At 43.1% G+C, this 25818-nt stretch overlaps 1 protein-coding gene across 2 annotated transcripts in view; it reads left to right on the top strand.

Moving 5' to 3' along the window:
* The window catches only part of CCDC6 (coiled-coil domain containing 6), a 109752-nt gene that overhangs the window by 18403 nt on the left and 65531 nt on the right, over positions 1 to 25818 (top strand). The gene's annotated exons all lie outside the window — the stretch shown is intronic.

Raw genomic sequence — 25818 nt, 5'->3', positions numbered from 1 at the left:
GTCAGCACAGAGCCCGACGCGGGACTCAAACTCACGAGCTGTGAGATCATGACCTGAGCTGAAGTTGGTTGCTCAACCGACTGAGCCACCCAGGTGCCCCTTCCCTGTTCTTTTTTTCGGCTTTCTTGAGACCTAATTGACAGAAAGCATTGTGTAAGTTTAAGGTGTACCTGTTGATTTGGTAGACTTCTAAATCGTTACCACCATGGCTTTAGCTAATGTCTGTATCACGTCACATAATTACCTAAAAAATTCTAATTTTTTAATTGGCATTTTTTTTTTAATAGAAAGGCATCTCATGATATGCGCTCCCCTTCCCTTTTACACAAAAGGTGGTACAGATGTTCTTTTGTTCTGTGCCTTTTCTCTCTTCTACCTAACTATATGTTGGAGAATTTTCCGTAACAGTACATTCATTAACTTCTTCATTCTTTCTTACAGTTGCATTGTCATTCATTGTCTGGCTGTCTCTTACCATTGGGTATCCAGTTTGTTTTCAGTCTTTGGTCTCATGTTGTTACAGTAACCTTGAACATGGATCATTTTGCATATGGGTGAATGTATCTAAGAGGATACACTGCATTTGCTAATGCTTGTCTAGTGCATCTTACGTACCAGCCACTCTCTTAAGCCTTTTCCTTAAATTGGCTCAGTCCTCAAATTAGGCCTGTGAAGTAGCCAGTATTGTCTCCATTTTACAGATGAGGAAACTGAGGCTCACCAAGGATTAGGTAACTTGTCTGAAGTCCTAAACCAGAGAGGGGCAGAGCCAGAAATCACACCTGTGCAAAATGACTCCACTTTACAGTACTGAATTCCTGGGTAAATTCCCAGAAGTGATGTTGCTGCTTCAGATGTGCTGTCGATGTGTAATAGAACAGATGTAGCCAAATCACCCTTGATAGCGCTTGTACTCATTTACACTTCCATTAGTAGGATATGAGTGAGATAATGGTGGCCCCATACCATGCTTTTATCAAACCTGGATTTTGCTGGTCTGGGGAAAAATAGCATCTTGGTGTAGTTTGCATTTCTCTCAAGGGGATGGGTAAGCATATGTGTTTCTTTTTCTGCAAATGCCCACTTCACAGTTTTTAATTGTCTACTGGGGTGTTGGTCTTTCCCTTGGCCATTTTCTTAGCACTCCATATATTACAGGGACTTGCCCTTTTTTCTAGTAGTCAAAGTAGGAAAAAAATTTCCCATTTTCATTTATCTTTTGACTTGGCTTTTGGTATTGGGTCTTTTTTTGTTTTTGTTTGCCACAGTGAAGTTTCTTTATGCTTTCTTAATGTCATAATGTACAGGAAATATTATTACCTTTATGCTTTCTTAATGTCATAATCTACAGGAAATATTATTACCATATTAGGTAAAGCTTTGCTGTGTATTTACTCCTTTGGAAAAAAGTGTAGGGTGGCTACTACTGTGTTTTTATTGAAATGATAACATAGTGCATTTAAGAGAGATTCATGGGCGCCTGGCTGGCTCAGTCAGGAGAGTGTGCAACTTTTGATCTCAGAGTTGTAAGTTAGAGCCCCACGTGGTGTAGAGATTACTTAAAAAATTAAAATCTTAGAGATTCGGAAGAAATCCTAGAGGTAACAATGCTAGGTATTCTTTCAGATTGCTTTCAATGACTTGAATTCATGGCTGAATATTAGGGGCACATCTCCTGGTATCCTTTTTCTCCCTTGTCTTTCTTTATACTATCACTTCATTTGTTGTCTACGATCTTGAATTACCATAAGTCTCCTGTGATGAATTGATCAGTTACTGAATTGTTTGCATTTTGGGTATTATGAGGGTAGCCTTTCCTCTCTCCAGAACCTTCTTAAATGGACTTGTTTAATTGTCATTATTTCTCTCTCCTGGTTAGTTTCAGACTCTTTATCTGGTGGTTTTATTTTACTTTGCAGTATTTTCCATTTCCCCTGCTTAAAGATAGGTTGAAAGCTCTGGACCTTAAATTGAATTTAACGTTCTTTCACCTTTAGCCAGTCATCTTTGTTCATCTCATAAGTAATTCTGAGGAGATTCTGTGTGCCAGGTACTGTGATAGGGTCTAGGGGACATTCCCTGCCTCTTGGGGCTTGTGTTCTAGCTGGGTGTGGGGTGGGGGTGAGGCAGAAGGGGATAGACATCAGACAACTAATTTCACATTGCACAGTTAAAATTGTGATAGATGCCTTGAAAGATAATGCAGGGGCACCTGGGTGGCTTAAGTTGGTCGAGTATCTGACTCCTGACTTGGACTCAAGTCATGATCTCGCAGTTTGTGAGTTCGAACCCCACATCAGGCTCTGAAGACCGTGCAGAGCCTACTTGGGATTTTCTCTTTCCCTTGCTCTGTCTTTCCCCTGCTCGCACACGTGCTCTCTTCTCTTGCTCTTTCTCAAAAATAAATGAATAAACTTAAAAACAACAAAAAAAGAAACATGCATATGGTTTTCAGAGGATACAATCAGGAACTCGACTAGTTTAGGGCAGCCAGGGAGACCTTTTCTGTGGTGACATTTGGGCTGCCATTATATGAATGATAAATAAAAGTCAACCATGGAGAGGATTGGTAAAAACATGTTCTGGGCCAAGGGAACAGGCCATGCAAAAATCCTGATGGCCACAGAAGCATGGTAAGTTTGAGGAACTGAGAGATTGTGGTCAGGGTGCGATCTGGATGTGGCCTGAGGAAGGATCTGGAAGTAGGTGGGGCAGATTTTGACAGTGTTCATAGTCTGTCTTCTGATGCTACTGTGAATAAAACCTGAACCAGTGGTGAAATATGTAAGGCATCCATTTGAAGGGAAGAGACTTCTTTAGCTTTAGCTCTTGCCGTCTTCAAATTTTGGAGCTGAGAATACCTTAAATGCCATTTACTGCTAGTCTAATGCTTATTTTTTACAAATGATAGACCAGGGAAATGACTTATCCAAGTCCACAATGGAAGCCAGTAGTAGTGTCTGTCAGAACTTCAACCCAGGTCTCTTGGTTTGTAAACTGTTCTTCGTACTCTACACTTCCTCTTCTTTCAGAAAACACATGTTCTGACTAAAAACTGAAATGTGTTGTGATGGGTGGTTTTATCCTGATCTGTATGAAAAATCTTATGAGGATATACAAATTAAATCAGTTGAGAATTTTGTTGAATAACATGTATTAAAAATGTCACACCGAAGAGGAGACTGTCTTCTAGAATGTGGGCTCTGCCAAGGCCACGTCCATGCTTCTCATCCTGCAGCTTCAGGACAACATTTAGTATCTAGAGCATCTACTTCAAGGAGCAGTGCTGGCATACGTGCTTTTAAGTTAGGAATAGTCTTTGTTCCAGTGACTATGCCATTCTAGAACTTTCTTCAGATGAATTAATTTGGTTTGCAAAAATACCATTTTAATCCATTCCTTTTTAGTTTTTCATTAGGATGTGTTTTTGCCAGTAGTCTTCATGTTTTAGTATCCAAATATGGCAAAAAGATTTACTGCTTGTTCAGCAAACTTTCTGACTTGGTTGGAGGATTAGAGAAGGAATGAAGGTGGAGAATCTGTAGATACAGGACTAAATGTATCCAAAATGGATTTTTCCCTTCTGCCCTGGGTCACATTTTATTCTGTGCTCATTCTAGATGAAAGGTGAGTAGCCTGTTTTGTGCTTTCCTTGTACAAGGGAAGAAAAAAAGGCGGAGATGGCAGAGGGTATGTTCTCAGATCTGTTAGAATCTTAGATCCTTAGGTGGTAGACTCTTCACATGTCCTCAGTGGGATTTCTTAGAATCTTAGAAATGTGTCGAGGATCCCTTTAAACTGTACACTGAAGGAGTCAGAGACTTTAGGCATTCCTTATTGGAGCCTGTGCATTTTTGTGTTCTAGCTGTCTCTGAAATGTCTCCTGTGCATATTTCAGACTTTGACTGCTTATGTTGGGGATGGAAAGAGAGCCTGGATGAAAAGGTGGATTCGCTTGTACTACCAGTGAGGTAGGCCAGAGGCTGGGGCCAGAGTGGAGGTTAAAGGTGAGTGGGGAGGATCAGTTAATATTAGAGTCTTGGGCTGGGTCTCAGTAAGGGTCAGATGTAGGAAAATTCCCTTCCTTATGCAAGGATTAGTGCCTGGGGAGAGGAATGGAGAAGAATTGGGTTATTTAGGGTGTGGTCTGGGTCTGCAGAGGGCACCAGGAACCCCACCCCACAGGGCTTGCTTATATAGCAAGTTTGTAAGGTAGAGAGCTCTTCTGTGTTTCCTGCTCACGGCTGTTCTGTCTCTTTGCACTTGGTGGGTTTAAGTTTGTAGATGACGATAAGCAGGAACATCCTACTGGCATTTCCCCCAAAATGCGTCCTGTGTTCTTTCTTTATTCAGTCATTAAATAATACTAATTGCTCATCACTTGTCCCCAACCACTGAGCCTGCTTGCTGTTACTTTGTGGAGATCACCTGAGACTTCTGTTCCTCCAACATAAAATGCATACGTTGATCCGTGTTAAAACTGAAAGACCTAGTTTTATGTTTTTTGGAAAGGTAGGTTTAAAACATGTAATTGGTGCATGTGGAATTCAAGCCATATTAAAATGAAAGGTAGTTTCTTTAAAAAAAAAATTAAAAAAAATTTTTAAATGTTTTATTCATTTTTTGAGAGAGAGACACAGAGCATGAGCTGGGGAGGGGCAGAGAGAGAGGGAGACACACAGTCTGAAGCAGGCTCCAGGCTGTCAGCACAGAGCCCGACCCCGGGCTTGAACTCGCGAACCGTGAGATCATGACCTGAGCTGAAGTCGGATGCTTAACTGACTGAGCCACCCAGGCGCCCCATAGTAGGTAGTTTCTTATCCTTGACCCTGGTTTGTCTTCATAGATGTAACTACTGTTAATCTTTTCTTAGTTAAGTGTTTTTCTGGATATCGTTTATGCACATAGTTTATGTGGGGCTATATTGGCTGAGCCCTTAAGAAAACATACAGCGGTGGGAACACATTGCATGTGTTCTTTTCTATCCTGCTTTTTCACCTAATGACATACCTCTCATTCTTTCAAACTGTTTTTGGAGTAGCACTAAAGACCTATCTTTGGCTAGCATAGATCACTCCCTTGGGTCATATAAGAAGGTGACAGTCTTTGTAAAATGGTAGGAAGTATTATGATTTTTCAAAGTATGGGGCTCTCTGTTGAGGATTTTGAACTCTAACAACAGTACATGAAACTTTCTGGCATGTATTGTGTTCAGAGTCTATAGATCTGTTTTCTTAAGACAGGCTTTCCATTCCAGTCACCATCAGTTCACATGATAGGTCCTAGCCCACGTTCTCAAATCTGTTTTAGAAGTTTAAGAGTAAAATGGATTTCCCCATGAAACACACAATCAATTGAGTTCACTCCACTTTCTGTAAGTAGAACCAATAAAAGGAACACAGGCTTTTAATACAGTCTCGTTGGACAAGATTTATAATTTGAGCAACCTTGCAATGAAATGTACTGGTTAGATTTTTCCTATCATTCACCCGTGCTTCCATGAGTTCAGTTGATAGAATAGGGAAGAGTGAAGAGAAGAAAAGGGGAGCTGGGTTTCTAAATACAGAGCCTCGGGAAGGAGGTGACGGCTCCCACCAAGGCTGGTGTTGTTTCCAGTTTCACTCCTGGTACTTGTGTCATCTGCTACACCTGAGTGCATCTTAGTGTTTGACCCTTTCATCCTCTGCAGGGTATTGATGCCATTGTCTCACCTGGAAGTCACAAAAGGGGAGTTTATTTCCTTTCCTAGTTCCTTGTCCCCACCTTCCAGTATCACTTTGGACTTGCTGTACTTTTAGTCTTTTGCAGGACTGATAATGCTGTGTGGCTGTTGCAAAGACACGTGGTGTTTAACTCAAAGACTAGGTGCTGAGGGGAGTTGTTAATACAGAGTAAGGAGATGAGAGAGTGGGCAGTGAACTCAACTGCTTACTTAAAAGTTGATGGGACCCTTTAGAATCCCTGTTACTGTGCTTTGGGAGTAACAATATATCCTCTTTTTTTCTTTTTCCTTCTGAATTAAAATTTTTTTTTTTTCAGTTAAAATGTAGACAGATCAATGAGTACCCTTATACTCCTCACTTAACTTAAATTCACCAGTTTTTGGTGTCCTACAACTCCCACATCACACAAACCTCTCCCTCCCCCTCCTCCCCCCACCCCCTTTTGCCCAACCATCTGAGAGTAGGTTTCAGATATCAGGTCACTCCATTCCTGAGTATTCAGTGTGTATCTCAGGAACAGGGACATGGGAGGGCACATATTTTTGAGTGCTATCTGCCCTGTCACAGTGTTGCTTTTATGAGGACTCACGTAAGAAACTATTTTCTCATGTCTTATTACCAAGTAAAGTTCTTCAGTTTTGGGGCAGCAAAAACTACTAGGCATCTAGGACACTCAGAGCTAAAATTTCAAAATGTAAAAAGACCTGTTGATGAGCACCTGTGTAACTTTTAGTTTTATTTGGCTGTTAGACTTTCTCTTTTTCCCCTCCGGCCATCCATGCTTCCTTCCCTTTTAAAATCTTACATATTTATGCGAAGAACCCCAGTAAATTTTGGAGTAAATCAGTGTATAAAAAGAAGCTCAGAGTGACTCTGCAGTTGCAGTAGACCTCAGCTGGCCCCGAAGAGAGGAATGGGTCAGAGTTGTCTGACCTCGTTTTGCCCTTCTGGGACACCCAGACAGAGCAGGCGGAATTTCCCCCACGTGAAGCCCCAATACTTTCCTTTTTCTTTTGAATATGCTGCCTTGATGTTCATCTTAAAAGCATTTCATCTGTAGTCTTCCAGGCCGTGCTGCACTTGGGTGCACGCCTACCCCTCACAGAGGGCCCTGGCCTCACATTCTCTTAAGGGCAGCTCTGCCTCTCTGACCCAATGTGACCCTCAGTACCAGGGGCCGTGGACATTGCTGGGAGGCAAGCACCCCTTAAAATGGTTGTGTCTGTGAGAACAAAGGGAAGACCACAGAAAGGTATTGCTTGAATGGTACAGAACTGTTGGAGTGTTGAGGACAGAATTCGTGCTCTCTGAAATGGTAGGTGTTGTGAGAAGTAGTGAGGAGAGAAGGCACGGGTGACTGGAAGAGCCTCGTGAGACCTGAATGGGCCTAGAAGGCGAGAATGGGCAAGGAGGGGATAGTTAAAGGGAGGGCAGAAGCGGTCATCCGGACGTTGATCTGCTCTGTGCCATCCCCTCTGGTCATGTCAGAGATGACCACTCCTCCCCAAGTTGTACAGAGATGATGCTGGGCAAAGCCTGGTAGGCAGGACATCCGTCTGGTTGAATTACCATGTACTGTGCACCAGGTGCAGCATCCTCTCCTGTGCCCTCAGAAGAACCCTATGGAGTGTAATCATTTATCCTCATTTACAGCTGGACAAAGAGGCTTGGAGAGGTTGAGAACCTGGCCCACATGGTGGGTATGTGCTACCTCTAGAGTCTCAGTTAAGTGGATGCTGCTCTCTGACATGCTGACACTTCATCCTCCCCCCGCCCCCCCTGCTTTTTTTTGAAACTTTTTGAATCCTAACTTGTTTAGTATGCATGTATGCTAAATGTAAGCTTGGTAAATTTCCACAGGTTGAAGGCACTTGTATAACTTGTGCCCAGATCAAGAAACAACATAACACCCAGGACCCTGCTTTGCTCCCTGCAGTCACCATCCCTACAAGACTAACCCGTGTTCTGAGTTTGAATTCTGTTTAGATGGACTCCTACAGTATGTGTTCCTTAGTGTTTGAGTCCTTTCCCCCAGCATTAATGTCTGTGAGATTCATCTATGCTGTTGATATCTTCTTTTCTGAAATGAGGTCTCAGGATCTAGAGTATCTAGAAAAACCACTTATGCTACAGGGGTATACAATACCGTGTGTGTGTAGTTTCAAAACTTGAAGATTTGGAAAATGTAGTCTGTGAGGTGTCGTCCCAGTTTGCTTTGCCTTGAACTTGAGAAGAAAAAGCTGTCTGAATTTTCAGAGTCCTTGATAGGAAAGATTCTGTTGTTAATAATGAAATGCATTTCTGTATTTTTAAAAGAATGGCGTAAAACTCTTGATGGGATTAATGACTCTGCCAGACACATTTTGTCTTGTGGATATAATGTGCTTTTATGCAGTAGCTAGGATTCTGAAAAGTTTGTTAATGAAGTTAAATTTGGTGTTACCAAGATGTAAGCGTAGGTGGGAAAAGAAATTAGAAATTTGCAAAATGGAATTTGTGCCCTTTAGCCAAAGACCAGCAGGAACACACCTGTCAAGGAACAGGTGAGTATATTACCCCTGGTGGTGAGAGAGAACATTGCCTGGGAGTGAGAGGGTGTTAGACCCTACTATAAGATTTGGGTTTTGGTTGGGTAATCTTGGGAGGGTCTGCAAAAGCACAGGTTCTCTCTAGATGGGGTGTTTTCAAAAAGTGGGGGCACTTTTCTGATTGGCTGTGTCAGGAAATCTTACCAGTGGAGAGGGCAGTTTAGAGTCGATGACAGCTGTAATTGGTAAAGAAGCTGCAGTCACTCATTTTATTTATTTTTAATTTTTTTTAATGTTTATTTATTTTTCAGAGACAGAGAGGGGCAGCATGAGCAAGGGAGGGGCAGAGAGAGAGGGAGACCCAGACTATGAAGCAGGCTGCAGGCTCTGAGCTGTCAGCACAGAGCTCGATGTAGGCCTTGAACTCACAGGCCGTGAGATCATGAGCCAAAGTTGGATGCTCAACCGACGGAGCCACCCAGGTGCCCCTGCAGTCACTCATTTTAGCTGAGAGAGGGGGATGTTTGGCATCTTGTGGGCTTCACTGGGATCTTGTTTTGTCTCATTTTGTCATGGTCCCAGAGTGGCCTTGTTTGATGTGGATGTTCTGTGGGATTGTTTATCCTCCAGGAGAACAACATGACCTCACTGTGTCAGATGAGTTTGTAGTAATACAGAGATTTAGCTATGAGTGTCACACACCAGCTCCTGGATATCAGAGACTGATGCTTTTTTTTTTTTTTTCTTTCTTTCTTTCTTTCTCAAGGAAAGTTTGTAGGTTTTGTTTTTCAGAAATCTGCACTTATAATAGGGGTGTTTTTAAAATAGGATTGACTTGGGGCGCCTGGGTGGCTCAGTTGGTTAAGTGTCTGACTTTGGCTTAGGTCATGATCTCACAGCTTGTGGGCTCGAGCCCTGCATCGGGCTCTATGCTAACAGCTTGGAGCCTGGAGCCTTTTTCTGATTCTGTGTCTCCCTCTCTCTCTGCCCCTCTCCTGCTCACGCTCTGTCTCTGTCTCTCAAAAATAAATAAATGTAAAAAAAAAAAAATAGGATTGACTTTCAGCAGATACTTATTCCTTAAAATACTAAATAAGAATTCTGAACAGAAAGTGTATTTAGAACGTTACCCTTTAGATCCCTGTTTTCAAGCTGCTAGGTGACTGGGGTTGCCCTGTGTGGACTGGTTTTTAGAGGTTTTAGGTAATCTTTGTGCAGTCACATGGCCCTTTGGCAATTGCTTAATCACACTTGACCCTTCTCTCCTTATCTGTTGAGTGAGGGTAATTCTAACAGGGACCCAAATTTCCTAATGACCCCTTGTGATGTAATGGTTTGATCTCACAATGAGAAGGTATCTGCTAATTTGTACCGTACCTGCTTCTGAAAAAGATTTGAAGTGGCCAAGATGATGTGCAAAATTTTCTCTGAGCACTGTAGCCACATCTTTTCCTTTTCTTTCCCAGAAAGAGAAACATTTTCTGGAAGGGGGTGGTCTTCATCTAAGAAAACTTCATCCGGGGATGCCCGGTGGAGGTACTGAAATATCTCATGTGATTGCTTTTTAAAGGAGGGTGAGCACAAGACTTGCACTTTGGTGAGCCCAGCATTCTGGTTAGGAAGAGTTAGGGGCTTGGATGTCACATTTTGGGTCACCTTAGACTCCTGACCCTGTCACAAGGACTAGGAATGGGACTTAACTAGCACATGCTTTTCTCATTTTCTTGTCTAACACAGCGTTTAACCTTCTGATTTCTGGCACCTTCTGTTTTGCTTCTTGAATGCTTACAAACGTAGCCTTATCTGTGAGCCACAGCTGTGTATGAATGGAACAGAATGTGAAACTGGCTAGTGAGAATGGTGAGTTTTACCTTGCAGCGTCCCCCTGACAATAAAGAAAAGGACGGGAAAAAGATGAGGCGTGTTTGGATCAGTTGTCCAAGAGCTTCAAACCAATGCAAGTGGGTGAAAAAAAAAAAGAGGAGCTAGAAAGTAGACACTTCTGCCAGGTGTGGCACTTCTTGTGCATGTTTTGGGATGCTGTCTAGTTTTGTTTTTGTTTAAATACATGGTCATTTATCCTATTGAAATGCTTTGAAATAGCATCTAAATCACGTAAGTATCCAGATTTAGTTATGAACACTCTTTTCTGATTCCTTAATCTCTATTCCTGCGTTAATAACTCTGTTTAGATTATTACAACCTTATAGTAGGTTTCACTATATGGCAAGTTCTGACCTTTTGTTTTCAGTACTGTCTAGCTGTTACGATTTCCCTCCCACACGTCACACCCCTTAAATCCTGTGCGGATTTTAGGTTGGGGAGAATTTTTATCTTCTAAATCTCCTATATATCCATTTGTTAAGGTTTGTATTTCTTTATTTTAACCCTCAGGTGACGCTTTTTTTTGTTTTTTTTTTTTTAAATTTTTTTTTCTTTTTTTTTTTTTCAACGTTTATTTATTTTTGGGACAGAGAGAGACAGAGCATGAATGGGGGAGGGGCAGAGAGAGAGGGAGACACAGAATCGGAAACAGGCTCCAGGCTCTGAGCCATCAGCCCAGAGCCCGACGCGGGGCTCGAACTCACGGACCGCGAGATCGTGACCTGGCTGAAGTCGGACGCTTAACCGACTGCGCCACCCAGGCGACCCAGGTGACGCTTTTAAAAATACTTGGTTTAGCATGTGCAGGCTTCAGTCTTTTTTCTTAGGTACCTTGTTCTTGCCAATGTGAGCAGGATTTTTTCTATTTTACATTCTCATATTTAGGAATGATTTTGTTTTGTGTTTTTAATGTGTTGCTTGACCTCTAGTTACCTGCTAAACAGTTAGTTACTGGTTGGTTCTTTAGCACCTTCTAGGTGGATGTCATCTGGAATGACAGATTTCTAGTCCCTCCTTTTCTAGCATCTCACAGTGTCTTACCATAGAATTAGGTCATACTCATTTTTTTTTTTTAATGTTTTACTTATTTTTGAGAGAGACACAGAGTGCGAGTGGGGAAGGGGCAGAGAGGAGTCACAGAATCTGAAGCAGGCTCCAGGCTCTGAGCTGTCAGCACAGAGCCCGATGCAGGGCTCCAACTCACGGACCATGAGATCATGACCTGAGATGAAGTTGGACTCTTAACCAACTGAACCACCCAAGTGCCCCAGGTCATACTCATTTTTAACTTGATATGTTTGGCTATTTATACCTAGTAAACAGAAGAGACTACTAATTTAAACAGTGTTGGCTTCTTCATTCTTACTCCATGAGCCTTGTGGCCCTGATCTGTCTCTCCTCTTGCCAGTTGGCTATGCATATTTTCTTGTACCTTTCCACTGCTGCATTTTTTTTTTTTTAATAATAGAACAGGGTTCCCTAGCCCCACCCCGACCATATCGTAATCAAAGGAAAACTGACTTTATGCCATTTCCCACTTGCATGCTGGCCTTGGGAGCTAACCCTAACATAAGAAGCATCTTGGCCACATTTCCTTTCTGTTTATTGCATTAGCTAGGACGTTCTGTACAACCTTGAATAATATTGATGATAGCAGGCATCCTTCTCTTGTTCCCAGCTTTAATGGGAGTGCTTCTAGTACTTTATTTTAAAAAAAAATTTTTTTAACGTTTATTTATTTTTGAGACAGAGACAGAGCATGAACGGGGGAGGGGCAGAGAGAGAGGGAGACACAGAATCTGAAGCAGGCTCCAGGCTCTGAGCCATCAGCCCAGAGCCCGACGCGGGGTTCGAAATCACTGACTGCGAGATCGTGACCTGAGTTGAAGTTGGACGCTTAACCGACTGAGCCACCCAGGCGCCCCAGTACTTTATTCTTAAATATGGTGTCTGATGAAAGCTTTTGGTGGAAGCTTGGACATAGGATGTTGGCTTTGTTTTGTCTGTCCTCACGAGCTAGTGGAGTTTTGTCAAATGTTTTGCATCTGTTGAGATGATATTTACAAAACCTTAATGTAATGAAATACAATAATACATCATCTAGTGTTGAACTAGCCTTTTACTCCTGGGATAAGCCCTTCTAGGTAATTTTTAAATTTTAATACATTACTGTATTCATATGCATTCTGCTAATATATTCAAGATATCTGCACGTGTATTACATATAGGTGGCCTTTAGCCTTTTCTTGTACAGTTTTGGAAGCGGGGTCACTTTTGGGTAGCTTTCTTAGATTTTTTTTTTGTTTGTTTTTAATAGGTATAGTTTGTATAACACAGCACTTCCTGTCAAAAACATGTGGGGCTGGTATCCTTCCTAGGTAGAGGAGAGGCTTTAAAAAAAAAATGCCATATTGGGAGAATAGTGGTGGCAAGTAGCCCATTCAGTGAGGCAGCTGGGCATGTCACACATCAGTGGTGCTGCTTTGAAAGAAACAACAGGTCTGCACACATCTGTGTCTGTACATGCACACTGCTCACGTACGTGCTTGTGATGGTGAAACTGCTCTTCAGGATTTTGTAGTAACCACTATTTTTTCAGGACTGCAGAATTTGAGTATTCTGGTAGAAGTACAGAGTACGCAATTATGCCCAAATATCAGTGTTCTTTGCATAGTATCATCCAACACATTCAGAATGCCATGTGGCAGGCATGGAGTGGCCAGAGGTTTGGGCTGGGTCTGTTTCAGCCAGTTTGGTGCCTACATAGGTCTTAAAACATCAAATGGAATATACGGGTTTCTGCCCTGACATGATATATGTGTTCCTGAAAAACTTTGCATTCTGCAAAATCACTAAAAATATTAGGGCTTGAGGGAACAATAGCGTTGGGGCAGACCCCTCAAACTGTGCGACATTGTCACTGGAGAACTAAGACCGTTTTTGTGCCTTGGGGAGCCTCAGTTGGATGTGGGGAGTAGAGTTCGGCATGTCGGCAACTTGCAGATGATCTGCCAGTGCTTGGGGCACCTGCTGTGTACCCAAGACTCGGAAAGATTCAGTAAAGGTCTTTGTTCTTGAAGTTCACCTGGGTGAGAATCTTTCAACTTTGTGCTCTTTGAACCTCCTTTTTCCTCTGCATGTTCTTCCTCATCCCTCAGAGTTTGTCCATCCCAGGCCTTCCCTGGTTCAGTCACCAAGGAGCCTGTCACAGCTGCCTTGGTTGAGCAGATCTCTGTCAGACTCTAAATATTTTTTTCTGATGACAAATAACTATTTATTGCAGCAACTTTGAAAACTGGGTTCACTCTACAAAGACTGTCTTCAGTGCCATGCCTCAGAACCACCTCAGTGGCTTGAGCTTCTGGTTCTTTCTAACTCATTTGAGGGCTGGGGTGAAGTTTTTAAGCAAAATTGGGGTCATGGTGTGGCTCCCACCCTGTTCTTTCTTGTTGAAGGTGTATCATCACAATTGTCCCTTGTTCTTAATTATGGTAGCATAATTATTCCATTGTTAGGATAAATGACCATTTTTCAGTGCCTGTATTTCCCGTTTCTGCTGTAACAAATGACCACAGATTACTAAGAGCCTTGAAACCACACAAATTTATTTTCTTCTAGTTAGGTTAGAAGTCCAACATGGGTCTCACTGGACTGAAATCAAGATGTGGCAAAGCTGTCTTCCATTCTGGAGGCTGTAGAGGAGAATCCATTCCCTTGCCTTGTCCAATTTCTAGAGGTCACTTGGTCTTCCATCTTTAAGGCCAACAATGGCAGGAGGAGCCCTTCTCATGTGGTGTCACTCTGACCACTGTGCAAGGACTGCTGTGATGACACTGAGCCCACCCAGATATCTCAGGATAATTTCCTTGTTTTAAGTCAGTTGATTAGCAACCTGAATTCCATCTCTTCCCTTAATTCCAATTGGTCATGTAAGTAATATGGACACAGGTTCTCAGATTTGGGATAAGGACATTTTTTTTTTTTTTTTTTTTTTTTGGTAGAGGAGGGCATTATTCTGCCCATGTTAGTCTCTTGTTCCTAGATGAATTGGTTCTTTGCATTTGTGTGGATGACAATTCAGTGAACACCTTCATACATCAGTCTCTGTGTATCTCTCTGGTTGACCCATGGACCACCTTTCTATAAATGGAATATTTCAGTGTGATTATTGTAATACGTTTGACAGAAATTATCAAATTGCTAGAATTCCAGTCTTGAGTGGTAGGAGAACAGAAGGCAAAGAGAAGTTTTCAGAACTGGGAGGAGACCAATTTGTTCCTTTGTTGCATTCCTGCTAGAGTTTAAGGTTCTGTCTCTCATTATAGCTTTGTTATATTCCCTATATCTTTGGCACTTGTGTACACGTTTATTAGTAAGGAAATGAGTATATACACTGATTACATATGCATACACTTCATTATTAAACTCCCTTCTTTCACCTTGTTTCCTTTCCGGTGTTACATATCAATAAGGACTCTGAAAGACTAACCTCGGTTAATTTTGCATCATTTTGGATGTTGGCAGCTGTTTGTGTTTAAGTATAATACTGCCTCCATATCACTGAAATGGGGGACATTTATTCTTGTGAAAAGCAGTTAAGATGTATCTGGATGGTTTTAGCTGTTCTGTCTTGCTAATTTTGAAGGTTAACTGTGTGTCCTGTATATTCTCTTCCTGCTTCTCCTCCCCCCCCTTAATACGAAAACAGTTTTTATATAAATTTGTGAAGATTTTATAAATACCAGTTGCCAGAAACTGTGAATGGAACCTAGAGTTACTTTGAAGTGGGCAGAATAAAATGGCACATGAAAGTACAGTCCTACTGTCTCTTGCCCATGCGGCCAGATGTGTTTTAGAGTTCAGGATTTTTGGTGGCGAGGATAGGGGTGCGTTAGTTTCCTACAGCTGGCGTAACAAAGCACCACAAGCTTCGTGGCTTAAAACAACAGAAATTTATTCTCTCACAGGATTCTAGAGGTTGCAAGTCTGAAACCAAGATGTTGTAGGGTTGGGCTCCCTCAGAACGTTTAGGAGAGGACAGTCCCATGCCTCTGCCAGCTTCTGGTAGTTCTGGGCTCTCCTGGCTGCGGCCGCAACGCTTCAGTCTCTGCTCCACAGTCACATGGCACATCCTTGTTCGGTCCGTTTTCCTTTCTTATAACGATGCCAGTCATACTGGGTTAGGGCCCACCCTAATGACCTCCTCTTAATCTGATTGTATCTGCAAAGACCCTATTTCCAAATAAGGTCACATTCACAGGTAATTGGAGAAAGGATTTCGGCATATCTTTTGTCAGGGGGGCAGGGAGACAGTTCAGCTCCTAACAGGTAGGGTGTGGAAAGGTAGTGTTGGGCACCTGCCGTATATGACCCCTCTGAATAGGTTGGCATCACAGTCCATCAGCAAACACATCAGCAGAACATGCGACGAGCCACACTAAGTGATAAAGCTGCATGCTGCCTCATGTCGTTTTAGATCAGGCTTTGCCCCCAAACAAATGCAGTTCAGGCTACTTGGCTTCCTGCCGAATGGTTGCAGCTTTCGGTTTGCAGAGTGTTTTGGATTTTGGAGTTGCGTTTAAAAGATTGAGGACCTGTGCTAGGTTTTCACCTTAATTGCTGACAGCAGGTTAGTGAGCTTTCTTGGAAGTTGTATCAGGGGAAGTGACTACTCGTGTATTACTTAAGGGTTATACTCTTTGACCAGACACAATAGACTTAGCCCTGGGTATCAAGGAGGTAATGTAGTTTGACCACTGTATCTTCATGTGCAACCAGATTAGAAATTTTATGCTGCACGGTAAACCCTTGTTAGAAGCTAAACCAGCTCTCTCTCCTCCCTCACAGAAAAACAGAGACCCTTCATACATCAACCCCCAAATCCAAAGCCATTCTTCCAGTTTAACCAAAGCATCATGCCTTTCCCCTCTTAAGAGGAATTGGCTTCCGTAGAAAGTCAGCGTAGAAACCAACCCCCCAGACACATTTGAAGGAGCAAGCAAATGACAAACGGGGGAGTAAATTGGCTACCCCTCTCTCACCTGCAACTGCGCAGGAAGCAGACACAGCTTTGTAGCTGCGAAGAATGTCGGAAGCAGTTTGCTTTAAATCCCCATATCTTAACTCTGTATTGAAATCCAGTGCTGGGGAATCTGCTGGAAGGAGCATCCAGCTTAGTACAGTATTGGATACTGTCCAAGCATGTTCACTGTAACAGTTCTTAGGGTGGAAGCATTGGAAACATCTGGAATGTCAGGGAGATTGTTTGGGCACATCAGTGAACTAGTATATTTCTAACATCAAAAATCATTGGAGGAACATTTAATCACAGAGAATACTTACAACATAGTAAGCAGGGTGAAGTGATGTGTGCCTATAATGTGAACTGATTTTATCAAATTGTATAGGCATAGAGTTTAGAAGGGATGGATAACCGTGTTAACAGTACTTTTCATAATGGACTAATTTTCTTGGAAGTATTTTCTATTCTTTTGTAAGAAATCTATTTTCTTTCTCTATCTCAACCCTCCCCCCCCCCCCTTTCTCCCCTCTAAGTCCCTTGATCCAGGAGCCTTTTACTTTTGGGGGAGAATTGTATTCCCTTATGGTTTAATCAGAGTACTATGTTTACTTAGGGTTTAATCAGAGTACTACTCTTTTGCTGCTAATTGTCCACTGAGTTTGGAGGATACTTTGTAAGAGTTGCTGTTCAAAGCAGAGTAAGGGCCAGGGCAGGACGAGGAGGATGTGGGAAGACCACTGAATGGGGGAATAATTTGGTTCTCATTCCCCATTGACTGGCTATCTTTCTTGTCCTTAGTGTCCTCTGATGACAAAAGGTTTTCCCTAGAGTTCTTCTGGAGAATGTGACTGATTTTTGTCAGTTGCTGTGTCATAAGGGACTTTTGATTCTCTCACGTTTTATAGAGAAAGAAATGCAGGCTTAGGGAAGAAGGAAGCTTGCCAAGGTTAATTAGGAGTTAACAGCAAAGCCAGGACCAGAGCCAAAGTTTCCCAACTGCTAGTGCAGTGTCCTTTCCTCTGCTCAGAACCCCAGGGCCCCCCTCCTCAGAGCTGGCCCACTGTGTCAGGAGAGGGGTAATTTATCTTTTCTTTCTTTTTTTTAATGTTTGTTTATTTCTGAGACAGACAAAGACAGAGCATGAATGGGGGAGGGGCAGAGAGAGAGGGAGACACAGACTCCGAAGCAGGCTCCAGGCTCTGAGCTGTCAGCACAGAGTCCAACATGGGGCTTGAACTCAGAAACTGTGAGACTGTGACCTGAGCTGAAGTTGGTTGCTCAACTGACTGAGCCACCCAGGTGCCCCATCTTTTTTTTTTTTTTTTTTTAATAATAGGTGATGTTAATGTAATGTTGGTACTGGGCTTGTAGGCAGGGCAGCCCCTCCCAGTGTGTGTGTGTGTCTACACATACAAATGCAAAGTGAATAGTCATATTTACAGAACTTAGTGCTTAGTATGCACAAAGCAGTGTTCTCAGCCCTGTGGATGTTGTGTGACAAATTAGCCTCTTAACAATTCCAGAGGCTCTGTTAACATTTCTTGGGTGCAATTCTATTAATTTTTAAAATATTTACAATGATTTATATGCAAGATGTTTATATGCATTTGTATAGTATAATAAAGTTACAATTTTTATTATTAGATGAATGCATTTTATGTATCCTTATTAAATAAAACTTTACTCATGGGATCATAATGTACATCCTCTTGCCTTTTGCCATTTTAATTTACTGTATCTTGTGGGAGCTTTTAATTTCTAAACTTAGATCTCCTTCTCTCATGCCAATGAGTTTGCATCTCAAGAATTGTACTGGGGCAGCATCTAAATTGCTGAAAGGGAGACCCAGAATATGGAGGCAGTGTCACTCACCAGCCCCGGGCTCCACAGTGTTCACCAGCTTGTGTCTCCCGTGTTACTGCTCCACCATCTTGTGTGGGGTTCACCTGCCTCTGGGGCAGGAGCTGCCTCATAACCACCAGGTCTGAGTCCAACTTGAAGGAAGGAGGCATGTGGATGACAACACTTCCTTTTTGAAGATGTGACTCCAGAGTCGCATGCTGCTTCCATTCACCTCCTCTAGACCAGAAATTGGTCTCAGGGCTCAGGCTCACCTCACTCACAGAGAGGCAGGGAAATTCAGTCTGGCTGGATAGTCACGGGTCAAACTAGAGCGTGAGGAGGTCCTGCTGTGGAAAGGAGGAAGAAGAAAGTTCAGGCTGGGGGGACAGTCCCCTACGGTCAGCCATCCCGAGCAGTGTGTAGCAGTGGGGCTAGGAGGGGAGAATGGAAGTCAGAGCTGCCAAGTACAGGGCTGTGTTTTGGTATCACTGGCATCTGTGGAAGCTGATGTGGGGTGTGGAAGGCTGTGAAGGATATAGAATTACTAAACCAGCTGCTCCAAAGGCAGTGATAGTACCGTATTCATTTTTTGGTCACGAGAACTTGACTCGCTGCTGTGGCCATCAGCTAGCCAAGACAAGAGTGAGGTAGAGAAGGTTCAGAGATTAAGAGAAGGCTTTTCCTGCATTTTAGAAGGTGCCCATGTGTCCAGCATTTGAGCGCTTGCCATATGCCAGGCACGGATCTAGACTCTGAAGCTGCAGCAGTCACCAGCAGATCCGCTGTGCTTCATAAGCCCACATTCTGGTGAGCAGTGACAGGGAGACAGAGAAGGAAAAACATTCGAGTGGCAGTGGATACTCTGATGAAAAGGAAGCCATGTGATGGGTTGGGTGACTGAGGGCTCACTTTAGGTTCGGTGACAGGGGCAGCCTCTTTGGGGGGAGGTGAAATGACAGGTAGCCGGTCCGCCATGTGGCAGAGGGGTCCCACTCAGGAATCATGAGCTGGGCATGTGTGGGAGTAGATGTGCTGGGTGGCGGTAACGTCATGAGCATGGTGGGAGAGGCAGGTGGGGACTCCCATCATGGAGGGTTGGTAGATTACAGGAAGGAATCACTATTTCTGAGTATCCTGGGAAGCCCCTGGAGGGCCTAAACCAGGACAGTGATGTGCTCAGTTTTCTGCCTCTAAAATCACTTTGGATGCAGAGAGCATAGATTGTTTGAGAGCAAGAGGGGAAGAATCAGCTAGGGCTGGCTAGCTGGCTGTTGTCTGTCAGTTGGGTAAAAGATGGTGGCTGCAACAAAGGCAACTGCAAGAATAGAAACAAACATTCTAGACCTATTTCAGTTAGAAACAAGGTGTTCTGATGGATTGAATGGGCACAAGGCAGCGAGGGAAAGAAGAACCAAGGTTTACTCAAGATGTGTTTGGTTGGTGTTGGTTATGTTTGAGGTAACGGTTCCATGATCTCCAGTTGAAGCTGGTAAGTAGGCAGTTGGTTAAGAGTCTGGAGATCTGGGGGAGACTTTTCTGGCCAAGTAGTGTCATGGCTCTCTTAGTCAGGGTGCACTTAAATTCAGACTTTGGGTTATAGCTTATACCACTACACCAAAATCATTAGGGTGTGACGGGTGTGAGGTGTGTCCCTTTCTGTGGCTCCCATGGTTTTTGAAAGACAGATGAAAGATTATTTTTAGATGCAGGGTAAGTCGTTGGTTGCCAAGACTACCCCCAGGTTTGATAATTTGCTAGGAGAACTCACAGGATTCAGTATTCAGTCTTGATGCCTAAGTGAGAGGCTACAAAGCAAAATCAGCACAGGGGAAAAGGTACAGGGGTGAAGTCTGCAGGAAACCAGCATGAGCTTCCAAGAGTTTTCTCCCGGTAGTCCTACATGATGTACTTCCTTCCCCCCAGTGACAGGTGAGAACACACGTGGAATGTTTTCTATCGGGGAAGCTCAACAGAGACTCAGCACCCAGGGTTTCACTGGGACTGATCACATAGGTACCCTCTGCTTAGCATGTACCAAAATTCCAGACTCCCAGAGGAAAGCAGGTGCTCATCACAAACGATATTGTTTGTAAAGTTTTGACACCATGAGCCCCTTTTACCAGGGTGGTGGGGATCCTTTCCAAATTCAAGTTTTCCGTCACCAGTCAAGGGCTGAGCTTGTAAACAGCCTTTAAAAGGATAGTGGTTAGGGCTGCTGCTACGTTAGCTCTTTTCTACACATAGAGAGGGTGACTCGGGGCGCCTGGGTGGCGCAGTCGGTTAAGCGTCCGACTTCAGCCAGGTCACGATCTCGCGGTCCGTGAGTTCGAGCCCCGCGTCGGGCTCTGGGCTGATGGCTCAGAGCCTGGAGCCTGTTTCCGATTCTGTGTCTCCCTCTCTCTCTGCCCCTCCCCCGTTCATGCTCTGTCTCTCTCGGTCCCAAAAATAAATAAATGTTGAAAAAAAAAATTAAAAAAAAAAAAAAAAGAGAGGGTGACTCTTCTTATCTTGCAGTTTCCCAATAAACTTGAATCTATATCCTCACTGGCCTGCTTATGGCCGAACTGCCCCCGTGATTTCTTTGACCTGTTTTCCCTCACCCTGACACATACACCCTTATTCACCCTGAAAGATTAGGGGAGAACACATGTGGATGGAGTAAAGCTAAATTGCCAGAGTGTGCTGTGAGCGTGACATGCACGGGAACAATAGTGTGTGTACCATCAGGAAATGTGTGGTCTCCCACTTGGAGCAGTGGTGGGTAGCTGTAGCAAACAGTGGCTCTTGTGCCTTTCTTAAAGATTACCTGTTAGCCACCCAACATTCAGTTACTTTGGGGAAGGAAATTACAGGGTATCTCCTCCCAAAGAGGAGTTGCTTTGTGGTTCTCGGGCTCTGTGAATGACACGTGTTGGCTTTAATAGTGAGCTGGAGAGTTTTGACTTCTTTCTGGATCATGATGCTACATCCCTTGCACCAGGGGAAGACATTGTCACTGGAAAGGTGGAGCAGGCTGTAAAAGGACCAGGAGCTTTGGAGCCAGTCCAGGGTTTAGGTTAAATTGTAGTCCTGATACTTAGTAGCTTGGATCCTTGGGCAAGTTGCTTGACCTCTCTCAGCCCTTGTTTTTATGTGGGGCTGAAATGTGTGAAGCCCATGTATGGATCAAATGAGATAATTCTGTAAGGGGTCTCTTACATTGCCAGAAATATAATCGACACTTAAATATTGACTGACGTTACCATATAGTATAGGAGTTAATTCCTGCCATAGAGTTAATTCCTCATTATAAATACACATATATGTATATTTATGTACATACGTATATATGTATATAATATAAAGTTTGTATATTTGTGTACATTTATACCCCTTAGCACGTGTTTGAGTGCTTATGTGCTGGCCATTTCTTCTGTTACTGTAGTGGATAAAATACTTAACCTTTTTCTTCTGTGCAGCTTAATCTCCTTTTAAATTCCTTGATTCTTTAGGCTATTTTATGCAGCCAAGATCACTCCAAGGCCAACTGCTAAATGTATAGATTAATGATGTTACTTTCCTTTAATTGCTAGGAGGATTATGTACCCCTTCAGGCTAGGGACAAGGTCAGTGGTATTCACTGCCATATCCATAGAGTGCTTGCCATGTAGGATTTTCTGTCATATGTATTGAATTAAATTTAAAAACTCTAATCACTAGTTTCTGCTTCTACTTGTCAGGTATTCTGGTTGGGAACTTTAGTATTGAGGGGGAAGCCTATTACTGACAAGGGATGACTCCTAGGAGTAGTGTTGAGGCTCACCCCTGCCCATGTCAAATAGTGGGGACGTGTTTAATCATGCAGGGTTCCTGGTACAAGGAAACTGTGAGTTTAGGCACATGGTGAATGGTGCATGTCCAGCATTCAATCTGGGATAATAATCATCTGCAGTGAACTTTACCTGTATTGTGAAATTGACTACCAGTGACCTTAGTCTTTGCTCGAAGAACAACTTGTTTTATCATTTTTAATTTTCTTCATTATGCCTCTGTCTTTGGGAATATACCTTTGGGAGGAAGGATACCTGTCTTTCTGTCTGTAGTGGGCCTGCCATCCTGTTCCATTGAGACCACTGTACCATAGCTCCCCCTATGGATCCTTTGGAGTAGGACGTGCTTGCTGCTCACCTTTTCTCTGGGTTGGCAACTGAGTAGTAATGCTCATTTTCCGAGCATGTCGAGCTGTGTATATTTCAAATTCCTGTTCTCCAGGTCTCAGTTACTGCCCCAGCACCAAATTTGGAAACCTCGAGGTGTTTGGAGATCAGTAGAGGTATAAAGGGTGTGGCATTAGTGGTTTTCTTGGGAAAAAATGACAGAGGCCTCAGTTGGTTTTTGTTTTTAAGATTTTATTTATTTAGTTAGTTCTTTAGTTAGGTTTTTGAGTAATTTCTGCAGCCAATGTGTGGCTCGAGCTTACAAGCCTGAAATCAGGAGTCACATGCCATACAGACTAAGCCAGCCAGCGCCCCTAGAGGCTCAGTTTTAAGAACATGTCTCCCAAGAGTGGTGGATAACTTTCCCCTTGACTTCTGAGCCACGATGTACCCTGGTGGTAGTATATCTTCAAGATGAAGAAGACAATGGGTGTAAGTTGATGAGTGATGGGAGTCACAACAGAACAATGATGTGGTCATTTCTCTCTTTGTATTTCTGTTCTGTCTAGTTTATGACAGTTCTTACAGATGTGTGTGCCTTGAGACTCAGGCATGGACTTTTTTTGGTCTGATCTCTTTCTATATATTCCTTAAGGATCTGAGGACATTACCCATCATGCTATTGCAGGACCAGTTCCTGTGTTTATAATTGGGAAAATGTGTTGTTATTCCAGTGTGAGACTCTGTATCCTCTAGTGCTGTCAACAAGCAAGGAAATGAGTCTTAGCAGGACGAATTGATTGTGTATGATCCAAAAAAAAAAAAAAAAAAGGCTCTGGCTATATTTAGTTAGGTCATTGACAATGCAGGTGGTCCAACTTAACACTGACCTAAAGTACTAACCAAATTCTAGAGTTGTTTTCTCTCTCATGCCGATCATTTACAGAAAAACTTCGAGAGATTTTAGGAAATCTGTGTCTTCAAAAGAAGGGAAGAAGCTTTGAAAAAAGAGAAGTATCCTGATTGAGTAATATTTTACTGCTTCTCTCATTAAGAGATGAAATCTGGGGCGCCTGGGTGGCTCAGTCGGTTGGGCATCCGACTTCGACTCAGGTCACTATCTCATGGTCCGTGAGTTCGAGCCCCGTGTCAGGCTCTATCCTGACATCTCAGAGCCTGGAGTCTGCTTCGGATTCTGTGTCTCCCTCTCTCTCTCTCTCTGCTCCTCCCCTGTTCATGCTCTGTCTCTCTCTGTCTCAAAAATAAACATTAAAAAAAAAGATGAAATCTTTTTCTACTCCCTTGATCTTGGATCATACTAGCTCAGCTGAACTTCTGGCTGAATGCAACAGCATGACCAAGCTCACTGAAACCAGCCAAGGGAACACGTATAGAATGATGACAAATAATATATTGTTCTTTATGAGTATTGTGTTTTGTGATGGTTTGTTACATAGTGTAGCAAGATAATTGATGGAATGAACTTCTCAGTGAAAGTACTCAGCCAGGGATCCTATTATATTCTCCTTTCCTCTCATAGGAAATCCTCAGGGTAAGGAAAACAGTCTTTCATATTTTAGTATAATTTAGGTCAGTCCGATTGCTTCTCAGTTGTCAGTTGAAAGGGCTGCTAAGTGCTCAGAGCTTTGTTTTATAAGGAAAGGAAGGCAGCTGATTTGGTGTCGTGATTCTTTTGGGGGAAAGTACTGTTTGGGAATTGTGCTGTACCAGGGCGGGGCCTTGAGAGCACTTTGAGTGTACTACCAATATGGATCAATAGGAGAGAAAATGAGAAAATACAAGATACTTTTGAAAACTGTACCTTGAATTGGTTCCATACGTAAAGAGGGGGGAAAAAAACCTTTATCCTACTTGTATAGGATCTTTTTACTTTTATTTGTTTATTTTTAAAGTAATCTCTACACCCAACGTGGGGCTTGAACCCATGACCCTGAGATCAAGAGTCGTACGTTCTTCTGACTGAGCCAGCCCAGCACCCCTAATTTTGTTTGTAATTTTTGATTGACTACAGACATTGTCTGTAGAAGACTGAGAAAAATTATTTATGCCCAGAAATGAGCATGTCTCTTTGTTAACCCATCAGTGTGAGATTGAGTCAGTCTAATCAGTAATTGAACTGGGTTTGAGTTTTCTTGGTGGTTGTATTTCTGTCCTTTTACCACAGGCTTTTTTTAATTTTTTTTTTTAACGTTTATTTATTTTTTGAGACAGAGAGAGACAGAGCATGAATGGGGGAGGGTCAGAGAGAGGGAGACACAGAATCTGAAACAGGCTCCAGGCTCTGAGCTGTCAGCACAGAGCCCGACACAGGGCTCGAACTCACGGACCGCGAGATCGTGACCTGAGCTGAAGTCGGCCGCTTAACCGACTAAGCCACGCAGGTGCCCCTACCACAGGCTTTAAATTCCTCCAGTACGTTACACGTAGAGTGGGGCCTGAGGTACCCTGTTTTCCTCAGTGTTCTTGCTCTGCCTTCTCATCTTTCAGAAGTGCCTGAATGCCTGGGCTACGGTATATAATCTGCATGCCTTTGCCCCTTGTTCAGCAACACTGTGGTGGTTTCTCCTCTCTAGGCTCCTTGTAGAGGAAGGGGTGGTTCTCAGTTCCTCAGGGCTAGTCTTAGGTTTGTGTGCCTGGAGATACCGTTTTTTTCAGCCCGTCTTTTCGGTAGCCAGTCTCTGACTTGAATCTGCTGTGGGTCTTCAAGACACTCTCCCACCCATTCTCCAGAGGCAGTGGATCTTTGCCTGAGTTCTGGAGGAAGGACTCCGCCGCCTCCTCCACTTGCTGACTGGTTTTGCTTCTACCTCTTCTCCCGAAGCAGGGGCTCTTGGGCTTGGCCCTGGGGACCGAAGGGTTTGTTGTGTCTCCCAGAGTGGCTTAAGCATGCCCCCCACACCCCCTTTTAAATTGAGATCTAATTCGCATACCATAACTGTCACCCTTTTAAAATGTACAATTCAGTTGTTTTTACTAACATATGTAACTATCACCAGTGTTTACATTTTTATCACCCCAGAACTGAACCTTATACTATTTCATGGACATTTCTCATTTCCCCCTACATTTATCCCTAGTCAAATGACTAATGTACTTTCTGTCCCTTTGGATTCGCCTGTCCTGGACATTTGTTGTAAATGGAATCATACATTCTGTAGCCTTTTTCATCTGGTTTCTTTTAGTAAAAATAATATTTTCAAGATTCATCCATGTTGTACTGTCAGGACATTATTTTATTATTTTTTTATGGCCGTACCACATTTTGTCTGTTCATCACTTGATAGACATTTGGGTTCCCATTTTTTGGCTATCATGAACAGTGCTTCTGGGAACACTTGTATATGAGTTTCTGCAGGAAAAAAAGTTTTCAGTGTTCTTGAGTGTATACCTAGGAGGTTGAGTTGTGTGGTGACTCTAGGTTTAACTTGGAGAAACGTCCCGACTGTTTTTGCAAAGTGGTAGCAGCATTCTGCCTCCTCTCCAGCACTGTGTGAGGTGATAGCTGTAGTTTCCATAGGAGGGTCCTTCAAGAAGGGAGGCAAGGTAGCACATGGTCATGGGTGGGGGTTGGTCTGTGTTCAGCCATGATTAGGGGCAGGGAAGGTGATTTGGTGGGGTGTGGTCTTCTGGGCACTCTCTCCTAGCCTGGTGGTCGGAATGTT

The sequence above is a fragment of the Felis catus genome, chromosome D2, assembly GCF_018350175.1.
Source record: "Felis catus isolate Fca126 chromosome D2, F.catus_Fca126_mat1.0, whole genome shotgun sequence".
Classification (NCBI taxonomy): Eukaryota; Metazoa; Chordata; class Mammalia; order Carnivora; family Felidae; genus Felis; species Felis catus.
Note: the sequence above shows the minus strand (reverse complement) of the source record. Positions and strands in the feature narration are given on the sequence as shown.